This window comes from Callithrix jacchus, chromosome 15, assembly GCF_049354715.1.
Source record: "Callithrix jacchus isolate 240 chromosome 15, calJac240_pri, whole genome shotgun sequence".
Classification (NCBI taxonomy): Eukaryota; Metazoa; Chordata; class Mammalia; order Primates; family Cebidae; genus Callithrix; species Callithrix jacchus.
This window is the reverse complement of record NC_133516.1, coordinates 4,740,275-4,760,519: the sequence shown is the minus strand read 5'-3', so window position 1 is coordinate 4,760,519 and position 20,245 is coordinate 4,740,275. Positions and strand designations below refer to the sequence as shown.

The 20,245-nt window shown below is 40.6% G+C and overlaps 1 long non-coding RNA gene across 2 annotated transcripts in view; it reads left to right on the top strand.

Annotated features, from left to right (window-relative positions):
• Positions 1-20,003, top strand: part of LOC128930806 (uncharacterized) — a 163,560-nt gene extending 143,557 nt beyond the window's left edge. Inside the window, exons 3-4 of one of the 2 annotated variants that reach the window (XR_013526849.1) lie at positions 2,336-2,482; positions 15,584-20,003. This is a non-coding gene — a long non-coding RNA (uncharacterized LOC128930806). Of the gene's footprint in view, positions 1-2,335; positions 12,253-15,583 lie in introns of those variants that run through there. The other variant, XR_013526848.1, reaches the window with a different exon arrangement.
• Positions 20,004-20,245: the final 242 nt, after the last annotated feature.

The window sequence follows — 20,245 nt, the reverse complement described above, 5'->3', positions numbered from 1 at the left end:
CCTCCCAAGTAAGTAGTTGGAACTTCAGGAGTGAGTCATAGCACCTGGCTTGTATCATTATGTTATTGTCATATTGTTATTTTCTATTTTCATTTTTGTGAATATATTTGATTTGTGGTTGATTGAATACACAGATGCAAAAACCCGTAAATACAGAAGGCCGATTGTATGAGCAATGGTCCTGAAGTGAGTCTGTAACTTAAGATCTGTGATAAAAGCCAATCACTAACACAGTGTGAGGCAAAGGAAGGAATGTGAGCTTTGCAGTTCAGATTATCTGCTGGCTTCCAGGGCCACCACTATTCAGCCTAGGGACCTTTGAGCAAGTGCATTGATTCAGGAAATAGAAATTTATTCAATTTTTTTTTTTGAGACAGAGTCTCGCTCCATCTCCAGTTGCCAGGCTGGAGTGCAGTGGTATGATCTCAGCTCACTGCAACCTCCCCCTCCTGGGTTCAAGCAATTTTTCTGCCTCAGCCTCCCAAGTAGCTGAGAGTACAAATGTGCACCACCACACCCAGCTAATTTTGTATTTTTAGTAGAGATGGGGTTTCACCATGTTGGCCAGGATGGTCTCCATCTCTTGACCTCATGATCTGCCCTCCTTGGCCTCCCAAAGTGCTGGGATTACGGGTGTGAGCCACTGCACCCAGCCAATTCATTAGATTTTTAAAAAGAGTGTTACAAAATACAAGGAATTAGGTAAGTAAGTGTTAGAGACAGATGGAGCAAAAAGGAGATGCTGAATTAACCTAGGTATTCAGAACTTAACAGGTGCTACCCTTAGTCTTTGGGAAACAAAGCAGAAATGACATTACAAAATCCAGGAGCTCAGAGACAGGCACCACCTGTCAAATCTTGGAGAGTCTCAAGCAGCCAACTCTCAGACTGTTGGAGCAACTTAGCTGTGCTGAGGTTGGGGCCTCTGAGGGGATGCTTGGCCTTAGATCTTAGATTGTCATGTGTTGCTCATGCCCTGGTTGGTGTTCTGAGCCCAGTGCTAAGGAGTGCAAAGGAAAAGGACCTGTAGCTGCACACTGCTGCAGCAAAAATGAAACTAGGATGCAGACTCAGGAAGAGAGCCCCACCAAGCCTCAGACTGATGACTGCTCAGTGCCTCACCTTGGCACAACCCAACTGGAGGCAGCCACTCAGGGCTCTAGACTCTCAGCCCCAGCACCACATAGCAGAGAATGCCAGGGTGACCTGGGGAGAGGCCCCTGATGAGCATGGCTGGCTTTTCTTCATTGTAGCATGGGAATTATGCCTTGCTTGTATGGACTGGAGGTAAAGTATCTAGCACAATGCCTCATATGTGAGCTCGAGGGCAGCTCGACCACAACCGTGTGGCTGACAGTGCTTACACTGGAGTAGCTATTTGCAGTTTTAAAACATGTTCACATCTATTTTTACATTTAATCATTAGAACACTCTTTGAAGGACACACAGATAAAGGCACTAATGTTTAGATAGGTTATAACAATACTGTCCTCCCTGGGACCCGGTACCCAGTCCCTGGGCAAGAGGATTTCCCAGTGTGGGTGACAAATGAGGAGAGTGAGAGGAAGGGCCAGACCTCTCGAAGGTAATGCGTGGGGAAGCCTCAGTCTTTAGAGCCTGCTTTCACTAAAGACACCACCTCCATTGCTCCCAAATTAGGATATTCTCTAATTTTGAATAAACCAGTTACAGATATCCCAGGAAAAGGAAAATATTGAATGATTATTACCTTTTAAAATAAATAAACAAAAATAAATGAATCTCTAAATGTTTAAAGAAAGAGTGTTTCCACATAGGCACCTTGTCAGATTTCTGCATAAAACATGGGCCAGGTAAGTTATGCTGCAGAAGTGACCAGATCTGGAACTTGGTTTATTGCCTGAGGTCAACCTGGGAGTGGTGAGGCCACAGTGGGGTCCACAGTGCAGCCCAAGGCCAGATGCATCTTGTCTCCTGAGTGGACTCCAGGGGATCCCTGTGGAAGAAGACAAGCTCCACCACTTTCTCCAGGAGGCCAGCCTGGACAGAGACTCTTAGAATCCCAGGCGTCATCTGGACTTTCCTGAAACTGAGACTAAGTGAGGCATAATTTGCATGTTTCACTGCTTGTTAATCAGTTTATTTTCTCCTGGAACTTTCTAAATGTAGCTATTGCACAGCAGCCCTGGAATGACACGCAGAGACTTTGTGCTTACAAAAAGCTTATTCTTCTATGCTGGCACTTCTGGGATAATGTGTGTGTGGGTGTTGGGGTGGAAAGAGGGTGGAGGACATTTATGAGTTTCCCCCTCCTCTCATCTTTTGTAGCTGTCTCTGTGTTACCTTTTCTTTGCAGAGGTTGGATCAGAAAATGCCTTATGTTATTTCATGGGGAATTCCCAAAGAACAGCCAGCTCCCGTTGGTTGCTAAGAGACAGCTCTACAGCTGGGATTTGGCTGCAAAATTTGAACAAAAAAAGAAGAGCACAAATGGGCTTGCCAGGTAACAGACTCTGTGGTGACTTTCCATCCTGTTTGCTGGCATTGGGGCTTCCAAAGACAATAGAGCATCACTTTCTGGCTTGCGATTTATATGAGGAGAAAAGGCAGACACTCTTCTTCAACGGTTTCCTGATCAGCCTTTGATCTGCTACCCAGAACCTATGTGGGAAGGACAATGAGATTCCCGATGTTGGTAATGCATAAAGGAAGATCAGAATTACAAGTGGGCTATGTGTCTATCTTCCCACGGGTTGGTTTAGAGACAAGGGCTTAACTCTATTAAAAGTAGATGTGGCAAGAAGCCAAAATCAAACACATGCCTCCCAATAGGAAACTGGCAGAATAAGCTGTGGTACCTCCACAGAATGGAGTATTATTTACCTATAAAAAGAGATAAAGAATATTTTTATATTGAAAAAAATTCATGTTGCTTTTTCTCCAAGATAAATTTTAAGTTAAAAAAAGCAATTTAGAAATTATGTGCACAATAGGCTCCTATGTCTCTAAGAAAAATTTGAGTGATAAAAACAAATAATTTTCTCATATTTATTTATTTATTTATTTGAGATGGAGTTTTGCTGTTGTTACCCAAACTGGAGTGCAATGGCACAATCTCAGCTCACCGCAACCTCTGCCTCCTGGGTTCAAGCAATTCTCCTGCCTCAGTCTCCCAAGTAGCTGGGACTACAGGTGCACACCACCATGCCCAGCTAAGTTTTTTATTTTTAGTAGAGACAGGGTTTCACCTTGTTGACCAGGATGGTCTCAATCTCTTGACCTCGTGATCCACCTGCCTCGGCCTCCAAAAGTGCTGGTATTATAGGAGTGAGCCACTGTGATGGGCCTAATTTTCTCATTTTTAAAAGGTCACAAACTGTATTTTTAAAAAATTATTTACCTATAAGTCAAGAAACAGTGTATCTTGGAAAGCACATAGAAAAGCTCTCCTGAACTCCAGACCTAGTGTAGCACAGTCTCAGGACTGCTCACTGGGCACAGACACATGGAACAGGTCTGAAGGGCACTGCAAAGTCTTTGACATTGGGAATGATGTTGAAACCACAACCAGGGAAGATTGTCAGAATGTGCGGCCTCAACTCAACCTTGCTGCTTGCCTGCTAAAACAATAACGCTAGGATTCTCCACAGGATTTAAATGAGACCCAGAGTGATATAGCATAATATTCAAATAGCCAGGATATGATCTATCTTATTTGATGTAGAAAGAACAAGGAAAAAGCTCAGGCTATATCAGAAAAAAAGCAATAAACATGACAACAGTGAGGAGACACAGATTCGGAATTATCTGATAAAGGTTTAAACAGTTAATTAAATATTTCAACAAGCAGTAATAAATGCTCTTGAAATGAATGAAAAATACAAAGTAATTTTAACATAACTTCCAGTATTATAACACCTAACAAATTTACATCTAACAAAAATAACACCTAACAAATTATCTGTGCTATTAAAGCATCTAACACATTGCTAATACTTTATTTAAATTAACTTATATTCAGTCCATATTTAATTTTTTCTCCTTTTTCTCATTTTCTTATAGTTGATTGATTTAAATCAGAATAGTAAGTCCACACAATGCATTCTCTTATGTTACTGAATTGTCTTTTATTTTGTAACAACCCACCTTTCCTCTTTAAAGCTACAGACTTCTTGGATAAATTGCTAGGTCATCTGCTCTCTGAAGTGTCTTATCCTGTGAATATAGCTAATTGCTTCATTGTGGTTTTGTTTAAGTGGTTACTTTAGTCTTATAAGCTGGCAATTAAGCCTAGAGTTTTGATAAGGTTCAGGTTTTATTTTGAAGGCAAAATATGTCATAGGTGATTCCAGGTACTTGTACTGCACAGCCTCATGAGTCAGACAGAGTGCAGCTGCCCCACATTTCGTGACTCAAGACTTGACAGTGGCTCAAGTGCTGTCCATGTACTTTCTCAATTAAAACATGCCCTACCTTCCATGGGACTTCAGCTTCCACTGGTGATCACTACCTAGATTCATCACTTTATTAATGGCTGAGAAGATATTCCTTTCTAAAATTCTGCTATTTCTTTTTATTAGCTGGAGCTCTTCCAAAAATAAGAAAATAATTTTACTCATTAACTGTATGGATACTCTACAGTACAGTTTAGATAAAGGAGCAACCACAACAGCAAAAAAGGGCACACAGCTTTCCCCTTTGTTTATCAACATGTGGAGTGAGTGTGCACCAGCTATCACCAGCAAGCGCTGAACAATATGGCTTTAAATTATCTATTGAACTCATAGATTTGTATAACTTGATTGTTTCCATCTGTATTTTTTGATTAGTATTTTTTGATGCTCAATTTTAGGCTAAGGGGAATTCTATTACTAGGCCTCTGGATCTTTGTCACATGGCATCTTCCTAATTTATGTGAGAAAAATATGCCCCAGGATCATTTTGTACATTTCGGTACCTGGAATTGGCATTACTCAGAAAAAAGCACTGTGTTACTTTAGTGAGAAGTAGGACCTAGAGGCCAGAATCTAGGTCCTGGGAATACAGGATTCTGTTTAGTCTTCATCATGAGTCTGAAATCTAGTTACTGTAATCATCGTGTTTTCATCACAGATTCTGAGACTCAGAGAAGTTGATAAACATACTCAAGTTTACAAAATTATTCAGTGGCTATGTAAGGCAGTTTCTTGGCTTCATTCAGAAAGGAATTCAAGAGTGAGCTGTTGGTAGAAAACAGGTTTTTTTTTTAAATAAATTTTAAGTTCTGGGATACATGTGCAGAACTTCCAGGTTTGTTACATAGGCATACATGTGCCATGGGGATTTGCTGCACCCATCAACCCTTTATCTACATTAGGTATTTCTCCTAATGCTATCCCTCCCCTAGCTTACCACCCCCTGACAGGCCCTGGTGTGTGATGTTCCCCTCCCTGTGTCCATATGTTCTCATTGTTCAACTTTCACTTATGAGTGAGAACATGTGGTGTTTGGTTTTCTCTTCCTATGTTAGTTTACTGAGAATGATGGTTTCCAGCTTCATCCATGTCCCTGCAAAGGACATGAACTCTTCCTTTTTTATGGCTGCATAGTATTCCATTGTGTATATGTGCCACCTTGTCTTTATCCAGTCTATCATTGATTGGCATTTGGGTTGGTTCCAAGTCTTTCCTATTGTGAACAGTGCTGCAAGAAACATATGTGTGCATATGTCTTTATAGTAGGATGATTTATAAACCTTTGGGTATATACTCAGTAATGGGATTGCTGGGTCAAATGGTTTTCTGGTTATAGTTCCTTGAGAAATCACTACACTGTCTTCCACAATGGTTGAACTAATTTACACTCCCACCAACAGTGTAAAGCATTTTCATTTCTCCACATCTTCTCCAGCATCTAGTTTTTCCTGACTTTTTAATGATCACTATTCTAACTGGCACGAGATGGCATCTAATTGTGGTTTTGATTTGTATTTCTCTAATGACCAGTGATGATGAGGTTTTTTTTTTATATGTTTGTTGGCTGCATAAATGTCTTCTTTTGATAAGTGTCTGTTCAAATTCTTTTCTTGTAAATTTGTTAAAGTTTCTTGTAGAAACTTGTAGGTTCTTTGTCAGATGGACAGATTGCAAAAATTTTCTCCCATCCTGTAGGCTGCCTATTCACTCTTACGATAGTTTCTTTTGCTGTACAAAAGCTCTTTAGTTTAATCAGATCCCATTTGTCAATTTTGGCTTTTGTTGCCATTGCTTTTGGTGTTTTAGTTATGAAGTCATTGCCCATGCCTATGTCCTCAATGATATTGCCTAGATTTTAATCTAGGGTTTTTATAGTGTTAGATCTTATGTTTAAGTCTTTAATCCATCTTGAGTTAATTTTTGTATAAGATGTAAAGAAGGGGTCCAGTTTCAGTTCTCTGCATATGGCTAGCCAGTTTCCCGAATGCCATTTATTAAACAGAGAATCTTTTCCTCATTGCTTGTTTTTGTCAGGTTTGTCAAAGATCAGATGGTTGTAGATGTGGTGTTATTTCTAAGGACTCTGTTCTGTTCTCTTGGTCTATATCTCTGTTTTGGTGCTAGTAGTATGCTTTTATGGTTACTGTAGCCTTGTAGTATAGTTGGAAGTTAGATAGTGTGACGCCTCCAGCTTTGTTGGTTTTGGTTAGAATTGTCTTGGCTATACAGGTTCTTTTTTGGTTTCATATAAACTTTAAAGTAGTTATTTTCTAATTCTGTGAAGAAAGTTAATGGTAGCTTGATGGGGATAGCATTGAATCTATAAATTACTTTGGGAAGTATGGTCATTTTCACAATACTGATTCTCCCTATCCATGAGCATAGAATGATTTTCCATTTGTTTGTGTCCTCTCTCTTTTTGTTTTTCTGAGATGGAGTGTCGCTCATTACCCAGGCTGGAGTACAATGGCCTGATCTCGGCTCACCGCAACTTCCACCTCCTGGGTTCAGGAAATTCTCCTGCCTCAGCCTCCTGAGCAGCTGGGATTACAGGCACATGCCACCATGCCCAGATAATTTTTTGTATTTTTAGTAGAGATGGGGTTTCACCATGTTGACCAGGATGGTCTGGATCTCTTGACCTCATAATCCACCCACCTCAGCCTCCCAAAGTGCTGGGATTACAGGCCTGAGCCATCGCGCCTGGCCTCTCTTACTTCTTTGAGCAGTGGTTTGTAGTTCTTTTTGAAGTCCTTCACATCCCTTGTAAGTTGTATTCTTAGGTATTTTATTCTCTTTGTAGCAATTGTGAATGGGAGTTTACTCATGATTTGGCTCTCTGTCTTATTGCTGTATAGAAATGCTTGTGATCTTTGCACATTAATGTTGTATCCTAAGACTTTGCTGAAGTTGCTTATCAGCTTAAGGAGATTTTGGGCTGAGATGATGGGCTTTTCTAAATATACAATCATGTCATCTGCAAACAGACCATTTGAGTTCCTCCCTTTCTATTTGAAAACATTTTATTTCTTTCTCTTGCCTGATTCCTCTGGCCAGAACTTCCAATATTATGTTGAACAGGAGTGGTGAGAGATGACATCCTTGTCTCTAACTGGTTTTCAAAGAGAATGCTTCCAGCTTTTGCCCATTCAGTATGATATTGGCTGTGGGTTTGTCATACATAGCTCTTATTATTTTGAGATACATTCCATCAACACCTAGTTTATTGAGAGTTTTTAGCATGAAGGAGTGTTGAAGTTTATCAAAGGTTTTTTTCTGCATCTGTTGAAATAATCATGTGGTTTTTGTCATTGGTTTTGTTTATGTGATAGATTATGCTGATTGATTTGCATAGCCAGCCTTGCATCCCAGGGATAAAGCCAACTTGATCGTGGTAGATTTTTTCATGTGCTGCTGGATTCATTTTGTCTGTATTATATTGGGGATTTTCACATCAATGTTCATCATGGATATTGGCCTGAAATTTTATTTTTTCGTTGTGTCTCTGCCAGATTTTGGTATCAGGATAGTGCTGGCCTCAAACTGAATAAAGAGTCAAGACCCATCAATGTACTGTATTCAGAAGACTGATCTCACATGCAAAGACAAACATAGGCTCAAAATAAAGGGATGGAGGTGCCAGGTGCGGCGTTTCATGCTTATAATCTGAGCACTTTGGGGGCTCAAGGCAGAAGGATCACCTGAGTTTGGAAATTCAAGACCAGCCTGATCAATATAAAGAAACCCCATCTCAACCAAAAATACAAAAAAAAAAAAAAAATTCCCTGGGCATGATGGTGCATGCCTGTTGTCCCAGCTACTTGGGAGGCTGAGGCAGAAGAATCACTTGAACCCAGGAGGCAGAGGTTACAGTGAGTCAAGATCACATCATTGCACTCCAGCCTGGCAACAAGAGCCAAACTCTGTCTCAAAAGCAAAAATAATAAAAAGGAATGGAGGAACATTTACCAAGCAAATGGAAAGCAAAAAACGTAGGGGTTGCAACCCTAGTGTCTGAAAAAACAGACTTTAAACCAACAAGGAACAAAAAAGACAAAGAAGGGCATTACATAATGATAAAGGAATCAGCACAATAAGAAGAGCTAACTATCCTCAATATATATGTACCTAATACAGGAGCACCCAGCTTCATAAGGCAAGTTCTTAGAGACCTACAAAGAGACTTAGACTCCCACATGATAATAATAGGAGACTTTAACACCCCACTGTGTCAATATTAGACAGATCCATGAGACAGAAAATTAGCAAGGTTATTCATGACTTGAACTCAGTTCTGGACCGAGTAGACCTAATAGACATCTACAGAACTCTTCACACCAAATCAACAGAATAAACATTCTTCTCATCACCACATCACGATTATTCTAAAATTTACCACCTAATTGTAAATAAGACACTCCTCAGCAAATGCAAAAAAATGGAAATCATAACAGTCTCACACCACAGTGCAATCAAACTAGAACTCAGGATTAAAAAACTCACCCAAAACTGCACAACTACGTGGAAACAGAACAACCTATTCCTGAATAACAACTGGGTAAATAATGAAATTAAGGCAGAAACAAGTAAGTTCTTTGAAACCAATGAGAACAAAGACACAACATACCAGAATCTCTGGAACACAGCTAAAGCAGTGTTTAGAGGAAAATTTATAGGATTAAATGTCCACTGGAAAAAGCAGGAAAGATTTGAAACTGACACCCTAATGTCTTAATTAAAAGAACTAAGACACAAGAGAAAACAAAGTCAAAAGCTAGCAGAAGACAAAAAAATAACTAAGATCAGAGCAGAACTGAAGGAGATAGAGCACAAAAAATACTCCAAAAAAATCAGTGAATCCAGGAGCTGATTTTTTGAAAAGGTTAACAAATAGATCACTAGCCAAACTAATAAAGAAGAAAAGGGAGAAGAATCAAATAGACACAGTAAAAAATGATTAAGGAGCTATCACCACTGATCCCACAGAAATACAAACTATCATTAGCAAATACTATAAACAGTAAAAATACTCCATACAAATAAACTAGAAAATCTAGAAGAAATGGATAAATTCTTGGACACATACACCCTCTCAAGACTAAACGAGAAAGAAGTCAAATCCCTAAATAGACTAATAAGTTCTGAAATGGAGGCAGTAATTAATACCCTACCATCCAAAATAAGCCCAGGACTAGAATTCTGCTAGAGGTACCAGAGGAGATGTATCTCTCTAGCAGGCATTATTTTTCTTTTTTTCGGACAGTGTTTTGCTCTTGTCACCCAGCCTGGAATGCAATGGTGCAATCTTGGCTCACTACAACCTCCACCTTCCTGGTTCAAGTGATTCTTCTGCCTCAGCATCCTGAGTAGCTGGGATTACAGGGATGCATCATCACACACAGCTAATTTTTGTATTTTTAGTAGAGATGAAATTTCACCATCTTGGCCAGGCTGGTCTCAAACTCCTGACTTCAAGTGATTCACCTGCCTCAGCCTCCCAAAGTTCTGGGATTACAAGTTTGAGCCACTGCAGCCCACGTGGAAACAGCTTTATTGAGTCAGTGGCAGAGTTACAGCTCTGTGTCTGCTGCTCCCTTGGAACAGAGCTGCTGAGTAGTAGCAGCCTAGGGGCACTTTTGCAGTCATATTTATACCCAGTTTTTATGATGTGTTAATGAAGGGGTGGGTTATTCAAAAATAGCTTGAAAATGGACAGTAACTTCTGAGTGTTGCCATGGTAAGAGATGAAAATTTTCAGATGTAGCCACGGCAGTGGCAAACTGTCCTGGTGCTGGTGGGCGTGTCTTATGTAGAGGAGCTTTCAGTACCTCTCTGGTTTTAACCAGCCTTAAATCTGGTCTAGCATCAAGTCTTACCTACCTCCTACCTCAGTAACAAAACTCAGAACTCTTACATAGCTATGGCAGTTGCAATTTATAAACTGATTGAGGAGAAATGAAATGGTTCAAGTGTATTATGAGATGACCAAGACTTACAGGCATTGGGTTTCATGGCAAAAGAGAGCTGGTTACTGGCATAACCATACAGACTGGGAAGGTTTGGGAAGAATCGGCCACAGCTGTGGCAAAGGGACTTGTGCAGCTGAGAGGGAGAGAACAGCAGTAGCCAAAGATGAAAGGCCTCTGAGTCTTAGAATGATCTCCACAAGCAGAGCCTCAGATAGGGATGTCTGGGAGACTGGTTTACCCAGGGGTCCCAGGAAGGTGAAATGAGAGAGCAGAAAGTTAAGACATCGTGACACTGCACCCAGCCAGTGCCCCCAGCCTTCCTTCTCCATCCTCCACACTCCACCCAGCCAATGCCCTCAGCCTTCCTTCTCCATCCTCTACACTCCACTCAGCCAGTGCCCCCAGCCTTCTCCATCCTCCACACCCCACTCAGCCAGTGCCCCCAGCCTTCTCCATCCTCCATACTTCACCCAGCCACTGTTCCCAGCCTTCCTTCTCCATCCTCCACACTCCACCCAGCCAGCCCCCCAGCCTTCCTTCTCCATCCTCCACACTCTATCCCCCCAGGCTTCTCCATCCTCCACACTCCACCCAGTCAGCACTCCCACAGCCTTCTCCATATCCTTCTTTTCTTCACTCTTATTTCTTCCCAATGTCTTACTACCACTCCCAGCACCTGTCTTCACACAGGAAGGAGAAAAGGAAGGTAGGAAGGGAGGGAGAAAGGAAGAAAAGAAGGAAGGTGGGAAGGAAGGGAGGGAGGAAGGGAGGAAGGAAAAAGAAAGAAAGTTAAGTTAAGAAAGATAGAATAGAAAAGAACAAAAACAAAAAAATGATGAAGTCCCAAGCCCACTGAGATTTTTCTTTCTGACCAAATACCACTGTGTCTCTGGTATGTGATGCTGTGTAAGTGTTTGTGGGTGGGTGGAGGTGTTGGTGTGCATGCCCAGGTGTCCTGGCTCTATCTGCTTTTTGCAGGAACAATTATCAACCCTATGTGGTCTTCACTAGACCTTTCAAACACCCAAGACAGCACACAGTGGCTATGAAACAATGAACAATAATTAATAATAACAACAATGATGATATTTAGTGCTGCTGACTAATTCAGATTTCTCCAGGGGAAGAAGGACAGTTGCTATTTTTGGAGAGAACAGAACTGAAGAACTGCATAAAGTTTGTGTTTTCTAACTAATTTATTGAGTTTCCATTTATAACTTTCTTTAAATGTGACATGAATGAATTTCTTTATTTTCAAAAAGAACTCTACCAAATGAGAACACTTATTTATACATTATAACTGCACCCAATAATGGTTTCCATTGTGTTTCATAATCACATTATGACTGTTTGAGAAATGTTTTACTGCATGAACAAATGATGAAGGGCAGCTTTGAGTTTACTTGCTAATTCATCTTTCTTCATATCCTTCAAGGTCGTAAATGTCTAGGATCTATTACTCGGCACTGGTTGTCCAGTATGCATAAGAACCTCAGCACTATTTTGATATGCATGGTTTTACTTTGTCTTGGTGGATCCTGTATGCACTGTTATTGCTGAACTCAAATTGCTTCAAGGTTTCAGATAAACCTCTTAATACCATGAATAAGTAGTCTATTCAAGAAAGCAGTTCTTGGTGGTTTCCTGGTCAAGTTTTGCAGATCTGTGGGAGGCAGGCTCTTTTGGCAGCTATGAGCCTTCTTTCCCATTCTGGGGTCTTCATTTCCTAAGCCCCCATGGCAGGACAGGTAGCACCTGTTACTTCACCCAATCTCCACCCAGGTGGGCTCCCCTCTGCCCCTGTGGAAGTTGAGAAGCTGCCCTTCAAAGCAGCCTGACAGAGCTGGGTCTTCCACGAACAAAGTGGCAGAACTGGTCAGCTCAGCAAGTTTTTACTCTGTCTGAAAATGTCTCACCAGGAGTTTTCACTCATTTATTTCTTTATTAATTTATGTATTCCTACACTGTATAAATACTTACTTGTCAGGCATTGTTATAGGTGTTCAAATCAAATCAATAATGTTACTTTTGCTGTTAAAAATGACAATACCAAAATATTGTTTATAAAATAAATAAATTAAAAATCAGACTTTATTAAAACACAATTTTTGGTCCTTACAAAACACTGTTAAGAGAAAGAAGACATACCTAAAGAAAAATAAAATATTTTCCAAGACTATATATAATAAAGAAATTTTTATCTAAATTTACATGAAGAACTTTTAAAACTCAACAATAAAAATACAGGCAATTCAAGTTTTTCAGTGAGTCAAACAACTGAATAGACACTTCATGAAAGAATGTCAATGAACAGCAAATGAACATAATAAAACATACTTAACATCATTTTTCATATGAGAAATGAAAATTAAAACTAAAATGAGACACCACCAAATATGTACTACATTCATTTTAAATTTAAAAAGCTGGTAACACCTCATTCGTTAATGGTGAGAAATTTAAAATAACATAGCTACTTTGGAAGACAGTATGACAATTTCTTATAAAATTAAACACACAGTTTTAGGGCCAAGCTTTTGCCATTCCTGGATATTAACCAAGGGAACTGAAAATGTTTGTTCACACAAAAACCATATACAAATGTTAATAACAGCTTTATTCATAAATTTCAAAAACTAAAAATACACAAGATGTTCTTCAAAAGGTGAGTAAATGAACTGATTCTAGTGCACCCGTAATATGCAGTATTAATCAGCAACACAGAGAGGCAGTGGCTGATTTATGCAGCAACATAGAAGCATACTAATTGGAGTTTACTCAGTAAAATAAGCCACACTCCTGAAGTTACTATTATTGTACAATTACATTTGTGTGAGGATCTGGAAAAGGTGGAACTGTAAGAAAGGAAAACAGAGCAGAGGTTGACAGTGGTGCAGGGAGTGGGAAATGGTTTACTGTAATAGGCCACACAGGATATTTGGGGGTTATGGAACTATTTTAGCATGGCTGTTGACACTTCTGTACATGGGGGTTGGTATACATGCATGTATTTTCTGTCTCTACACACTTAGAGGATCTGGAAGCAGTAACACTCCAGCATCAATGAGCACACCCAACATCCAGATCTTGGTTTCTGAATACCATTTTCCAATACAAAGAAATGAGGGTCCTTGGAGAAATGGCCAACTGTAGGAATGGCACACAAAAAAAATGGCACAAGGTGACTCAGAGTAGGTGACAATGCCAGAAGCAAAGAAGTACAAATAACAAGAGTTAGTGAAAACATGGCAGAAATTTGAAGGAAGCTTGTGGTTTAGTTAATAATATTGTACCATTGTTAATTTCTTAGCTTTTACAAAGGTCCTGTAAACCCTGAAATTCTGAGACAGGTCTCAGTTGATTTAGAAAGTTGATTTTGCCAAGGTTGAGGACGTGCCCTTGACATGGCCTCGGGAATTCCTGGCGACATGTGCGCATGGTGGTCAGGCACAGCTTGGTTTCATACATTTAGGGAGACAGGAGACATCGGTCAATATTTGTAAGAAGTATATTGGTTCCATCTGGAAAAGCAGGACAACTTGAAGCAAAGGAAGGAAGACTGGAAGTGGGGAGGGGGCTTCCAGGTCACAGTTAGGTGATACACAAAGGGCTACATTCTCTTGAGTGTGTGATTAGCCTTTCCAAAGGAGGCAATCAGATATATGCTTCTATCTCAGTGGGCAGAGGGGTGACTTTGAATAGAACGGGAGGCAGGTTTGCTCTAAGCAGTTTCTAGCTGGAGTCTTCCATAGTGATTTTGGGGGCCTGAGATATTTTCCTTTCACAATACTATAGTAATGTAAGATATTGACATTAATGAAACTGGATGAAGGGGATACATACTCTTTAATCTTTTCAAATTTTCTATAAATGCATAAATTTTGCTTGGCAAATCCCCTCTCTTTTCTTCTGTTCCAACATGGAGAAGTTTCTAAGGGAATATGGTGTGTGTGTATTTGTGTGCATGTGTGCATGTGTGATGTATATGTTTGTGTGCATGTGTGTGTTCTTTCATGGCATAGACAAGACCAGGTGCCTGGGCAGGACCAAGGGAAAGCTAGAGCTGGGCAGCCCCAAGTCACCACTGCTGTGCAGCTCACTAATCCTCACCTTCCAATCAACCAGGATTGCAACTCCTGTAAGACTGTCCCTCCTGTATTTCTCCTTCTTGTTAATCAGAGCCTCTTGCCAATGATCTTTGAAAGCCCTAATGAAATATAGATCTTCTGTCAAAACAGACTTTTAATATCTCAAGAAACCCCATAGATGCACAAAAAAACTCCATGGAGTAATAAAGCACCACAACAAATTGGCCAACAAAACAGCCTCTGAAGACAAAGTCCCTTCCCTTCCTCCTGTGCAATTCCTTTTCCTCCCCTACCCTGCCCCCTACTCCTCCTTCAGCCTTTGCACCGATGTTGCCTTCAGCCCCAGCTGAGTTCTTGGCAGATCTGCAAGAGAGGCTGCAGAGCCCTGCACAGTGCAGTGGGGAAGAGAAGTCCTGCTGGTTCCTCCTCTCCACTGTCCCTCTCCTCCCCAGACTCTGAGTCAGGGCCTGTCTGATACCTTCAAGGCCCCCACCCAAGGAGGCCCCTTTGACTGACAGGGATGCAGAAGACACAAATGCAGGTGAAGAGGCCTCCCTGTGGGAGGGGGGACCAGGGAGCAGCTGCTTTTCAGCAGAGAAATTAGGGGCGGAGACCAGTGGGAAAGGGGCTCTCAGTCTACTAAATGGTCCTGCATTTGCACAACAAAATTTCCTGAGGTCTCCAGGTAGGACAAAGTTTTAAAATGGTGGTTAACCTCAGCTGCCTTTTGTCTTCATGACATCAATGTCCTGACAGCATCTCGGTACATTTTTATTAGAGACAAGTCAGTCCCTAAGAGAAATATAAAAATATCCCAAAAAGCCAGACCTGGGTGGCTGTAAAAGATTAGTTTCCAGGTTGCCTTCCTTATGGTTTCAAGTTGATTTCTCAGTGTGTCTTTTCCCTCATCCCCCTGCTCCATGTCCTGACCCACACAAAAGAAAGAAGTCCATACCCACTGAAACGTTTCTTCCTGCAAAACAGTATCTATTGCTAATTTCAGGCATTTCCATGATAAAAGCATATGGTCATTGTGTGTTATGTGGGATCAGTCAGTAGGTACAAAATAAACAAATTCCTTCTTGTTTTACAGAGTTCTCATTTGCATGAGTTCTTCAGAGGAAGACATACTTCTAAGTAACAATAGCAAAGGAAAGTATTATAATATGTTACTATTAACTGTGGCTTTTGGTTCCAATCTCCAATACTAAATTTGCTAATCTAGATTAAGCTCTAAGAAATTATTTGTGGCTTGATCAGGGGTAGCTTAGAGTTTAGAATTAAAGGCTAAAAAGCCTTTCATTTCTCCTCACTCAACGTCAAACTGTCAGAGGCATGCAGGAGAGTCAGCCCTTACTCTTATTTCTGCCTCCTGTGTCCTCGGCTACACTCCACACCTCCTACAGGATTAAAGTCTCAAATTTGCCAATGTTTTCACCAGCAACAGAAGTTGTTAAAAGTTAACATAACATGTAATTAAAACTACCAAAGAAACATTTTTACATGCAAGGTATGTAATAAAAGTAAAATGCGTTTTTGGTAAATGATTATAAGAAGTCATGGAAATGTGGGTTTTTTTTTTTATACCTAAAGTGTTAAAAAATTGTTTTAAGTAAGAAAGAAAATCTAGAGGTTTAAACAAGTTGTGGAATGTTTATAGAAATTAGTTATCAGAGATTTTGTGTGTAAATATATTGGCTAAAGTTAAAAGGGTATTAATTCAGTTCATAAATTAAACATTGGAATAGAAGCACAACAGGTTTTTCTTAGAGCACTGATCTGCTCTTTCACGAAAAAACGTAAACAGTTATAAAAGGTTTATAAGAATATTACCTTATGGTGGCCAGGTGCAGTGGCTCACGCCAGTAATCTTAGCATTTTGTGAGGCTGAGGAGGGTGGATCACCTGAGGTCAGGAGTTAGAGACCAGCCTGACCAACATTGATGAAACCCTGTCTCTATCAAAAATACAAAATTAGATGGACGTGGTTGTGAGCACCTGTAATCTTAGCTACTTGGGAGGCTGAAGCAGGAGAATCACTTGCACCTAGAAGGTGGAGGTTGCAGTGAGCTGAGATCACGCCATTGCACTGCAGCCTGGGTGACAGAGTGAGACTCTGCCTCAAAAAAAAAAGTACATTACCTTATGGTTAAACGTTAAAATTGGGTAAATATGTCTATAAAGTTTTATTAAAAATTGAGTTTAACATTAATAGTACATTAATGTAAAGGTGAAATTTGGCTTATTTGGTACAAAAATAATATAGAAAGGATTGCCAAATTGGTTATTATAAAATGGTGTTTGGTTTTCTTTGGGCTGAGTTTATATAGATGTGCTATTGGTATATATTTCAACACCAGCTTAGTTCCAACAGCTCACCAGTTCATGAAAAGCCTTCCAATTAAGTTTACTTGGAATACCTTTGCTTTATTCTCATGGGATATGTTGCTGTTATACTCTTTGTGTAGAAATACAGAGCAAGCTTACAGAAAGTTTTCTTAAACTAAACATTTATTAATCTTCCAGATATCATCTCTAGTTAAAACTCAAGAGTCATGGATGGCCCTCACCATACTGATGCTTTCTGATTGAGCTTCTCTCTACCCTGAACACAAGAGACCAAATAGTTAGGTTGGAATGTCATTGCTACTATTCAGCCTGAGGAAGTTACAGAAGATGGATCTTCATCTCTCTGCAACCGTTGGGATTAAGAGTTCTTTTATTAAAGGGAGGGGACAAATGTCAGAGGCATGTGAACCAGAACAACCCCATCCTGAATAGCCACTGCGTAAAATGAAGCTGAAACCTACGGGGCTGCATTCCCAGATAGTTAAGGCATTCTAAGTCACAGGATGAGACAGGAGGTCAACACAAGACACAAGTCATAAAGGCCTAGCTGACATGTTTGCAGTAAAGAAGCCGGCCCAAACCCACCCAAACCAACATGGCCACAAGAGTGATCTCTAGCCATCCTCAGAGATCTACATTTCCATCAGTACCATGACAGTTTACAAATGCCATGATAATGTTAGGAAGTTATGCTGAATGGTCTAAAAATGGGAGGCATGAATAATCCACCCCTTGTTTTGCCTATAATGAAGAAATAACCACAGAAACAGGCAACCAGCCATTCTGAGGGCTGCTCTGTCTATGGAGTAGCCATTCTTATATTTCTCTACTTTTCTAATAAACTTGGTTTTGCTTTGTGCTGATGACTTGCCCTGAATTCTTTGTTGAGCGAGATCCAAGAACCCTCTCTTAGGGTCTGGATCAAGACCCCTTTCCTGTAACTTATTTCTCTTCCTGTAACAAAACCTCAGATTTTACCTCCAGTGGTCAAACCAGAGAGGACCCATCAGGCAGAAGAAATGAAACCTACAGAAAGAGAAACTTACCGCAATGTCTGGCACCAAGTGAGCTAAGCCAAAAGTAGACACAGATCTGGCTGAAAAAGAAATAAAAAGATGATTGATCTTTTTCACTCTTTGAGAAGAAGCTTTCCAGTTTAAGATTTGACATGATAGAAAGAAAAAAAAAAAGGCTGGGGGAGGGTGGCATTCCTACCTACGCTGTAACCTTTGCATGCTCTGAGAGGTCAAGACCTGGTCTTTTGGGCCAATCATTGACTTTCAGTTTCCAGTTTTTAGTCTCATCCTTGGAGAATTATAGTAAGTGTATATTTTGGGGAAAGGGGTTGGACTGGTCATGGCAGAATGACAGGAAGGTGAAGAGGTGCAAGGAGCCATGAGTTTTCCCAGAGATCGATGGTACTGGCCCAGTCTGTGTCTCAGCACCGGGATCCCTGCTATCAAACACAGCCTGGAGTCTGAGGGCAGTAAGACTAAGGCTTGGGCTGGCCTTTCAGTCCTTAGCTTGTTCCAGTCTCAGGTTGCCTATTTGCTGCCTTACAGAAAGAAGGACAGGGAAAGAAAATGGATAAATGTCTCTTAGCGATGATGTTGGGACTGGCCTAGCATATGTGTTACTTCATGGGAAGAGCTTGAGGAAGCTGGAAACAGTGGGCAGAAAAAGTTACCAGAGAACTAGAAAAGAGGGAAGGAGGAAGAAAATGTTTAGATATTCTGTCTTTTTCAGTTTTGGGCCTTAGCAAGTTTTGATAGCGTGTCTGACTCAGATGGGCAGAAGTTATTTTCTTTTATATATGAGTCACTTAGTCCTTCAATCAGATATCAGCTGTCTGAGCACCCAGACTCAGGCCATGTATGAGGCAAAGGTTGGTGAGAAGAGGATACCTCCCTGGGCCTGGAGTGCCCACTGGGGTGAGCTCTATTCCTTTATTACTATTTTAAAAAGACTAAAATGTAGGTTGAACATAATCTTGTGGGGTTATATATTGCAGATAAAGAATATCATTAAGGTTGCTTGGTTGTAGGTGACCAAAGCCACTTTCACTAATAAGTAAAAAATAAACCTTTGGAAGGTAAGGAGGAGCTGAGGAAAGGGAAATGTGGATGGCTCATCTCAGAAAGGACTGCAGGAGGTAAAATTTAGACACCGATGATAGTTCTATTGGGGTGTCACAGGGTGACCACACCTGGCCATTCTTTCTGTCTCTGACCTCAAAACTCAAATTCCAAAAATGCGGTATCTGATTGGCTGTCATGGGCTACAGACTCATTAATTTGTCAGAGCAGGGGATCTTTTTGTGATGGCACCACCAAAACCTCACTCCATGGGGGAAGACACCCCTGACACACATACACACAAGTGAGGCATTAACAGAGGACAGGGCTTTCCATGCCAGGCAGGTATAAAGAAGGTATATTAATAATACATTGTAGGGGAATCCCAGAGCCCCTCCTCATTAGATAGTGCAACATGGAAAACAGAGTTTTGCTTCCTGCACATCAGAGTCTCTCTAGGTTGTTTTGCTTATTTCCTGGGGATTTTGATAGCTGTGATCATAGTCAAAGGACCAGAGAGTTGAATGGTGCTCAAAGATTGTCATTTTAGGCTATGAGTTCTCAATAGGGTCAATATTCTCCACAATGAGAAAGATTGGCTGTTGGAGGAGATAAACATTCATTCATTACAATGGATCGTGTTCCTCTAAAGGGCCATAGTATGTAGACAAATACATAAGGTGTATCAGTGGTTTAAATTTTGTGAGAAGAGCAGTAGAAGCAATTAAAAAAATATATCCCTAAAAAGGCTCTTTAGGGCAGTGATCACAAAAGAAAAATAAAACAGGTTAAGAAACAGCCATTGGCTGGGCACGGGGGCTCACGCCTGTAATCCCAGCACTTTGGGAGGCTGAGGCGGGTGGATCATGAGGTCAAGTCTCTGCTAAAGAGAATTTTAGTCTCTACTAAAAATACAAAAACTAGCTGGGCATGGTGGCACGTGCCTGTAATCCCAGCTACTCGGGAGGCTGAGGTAGGAGAATTGCCTGATCCCAGGAGGCGGATGTTGCGGTGAGCCAAGATCACACCATTGCGCTCCAGCCTGGGTAACAAGAGCGAAACTCCATCTCAAAAAAAAAAAAAAAGAAAAAGAAACAACCATTGAGACCACTACCTCTAAATGTTATACACAATCAGAATTTCCTAGAGACATTGATAAAATGCAGATACACGAGTTTATGTCTACAAAGTCTGATGAATTAATCTAAAGTATGGACTGGGTATCAATTATTGTTAAACATTGCCAGTGATTCTGAAACCATTCAAGGCTGAGAGCCACTGGTCTAGATTTTTGCTATGGATAATTTGGTAACTGGACCTGCAGCAGCAAT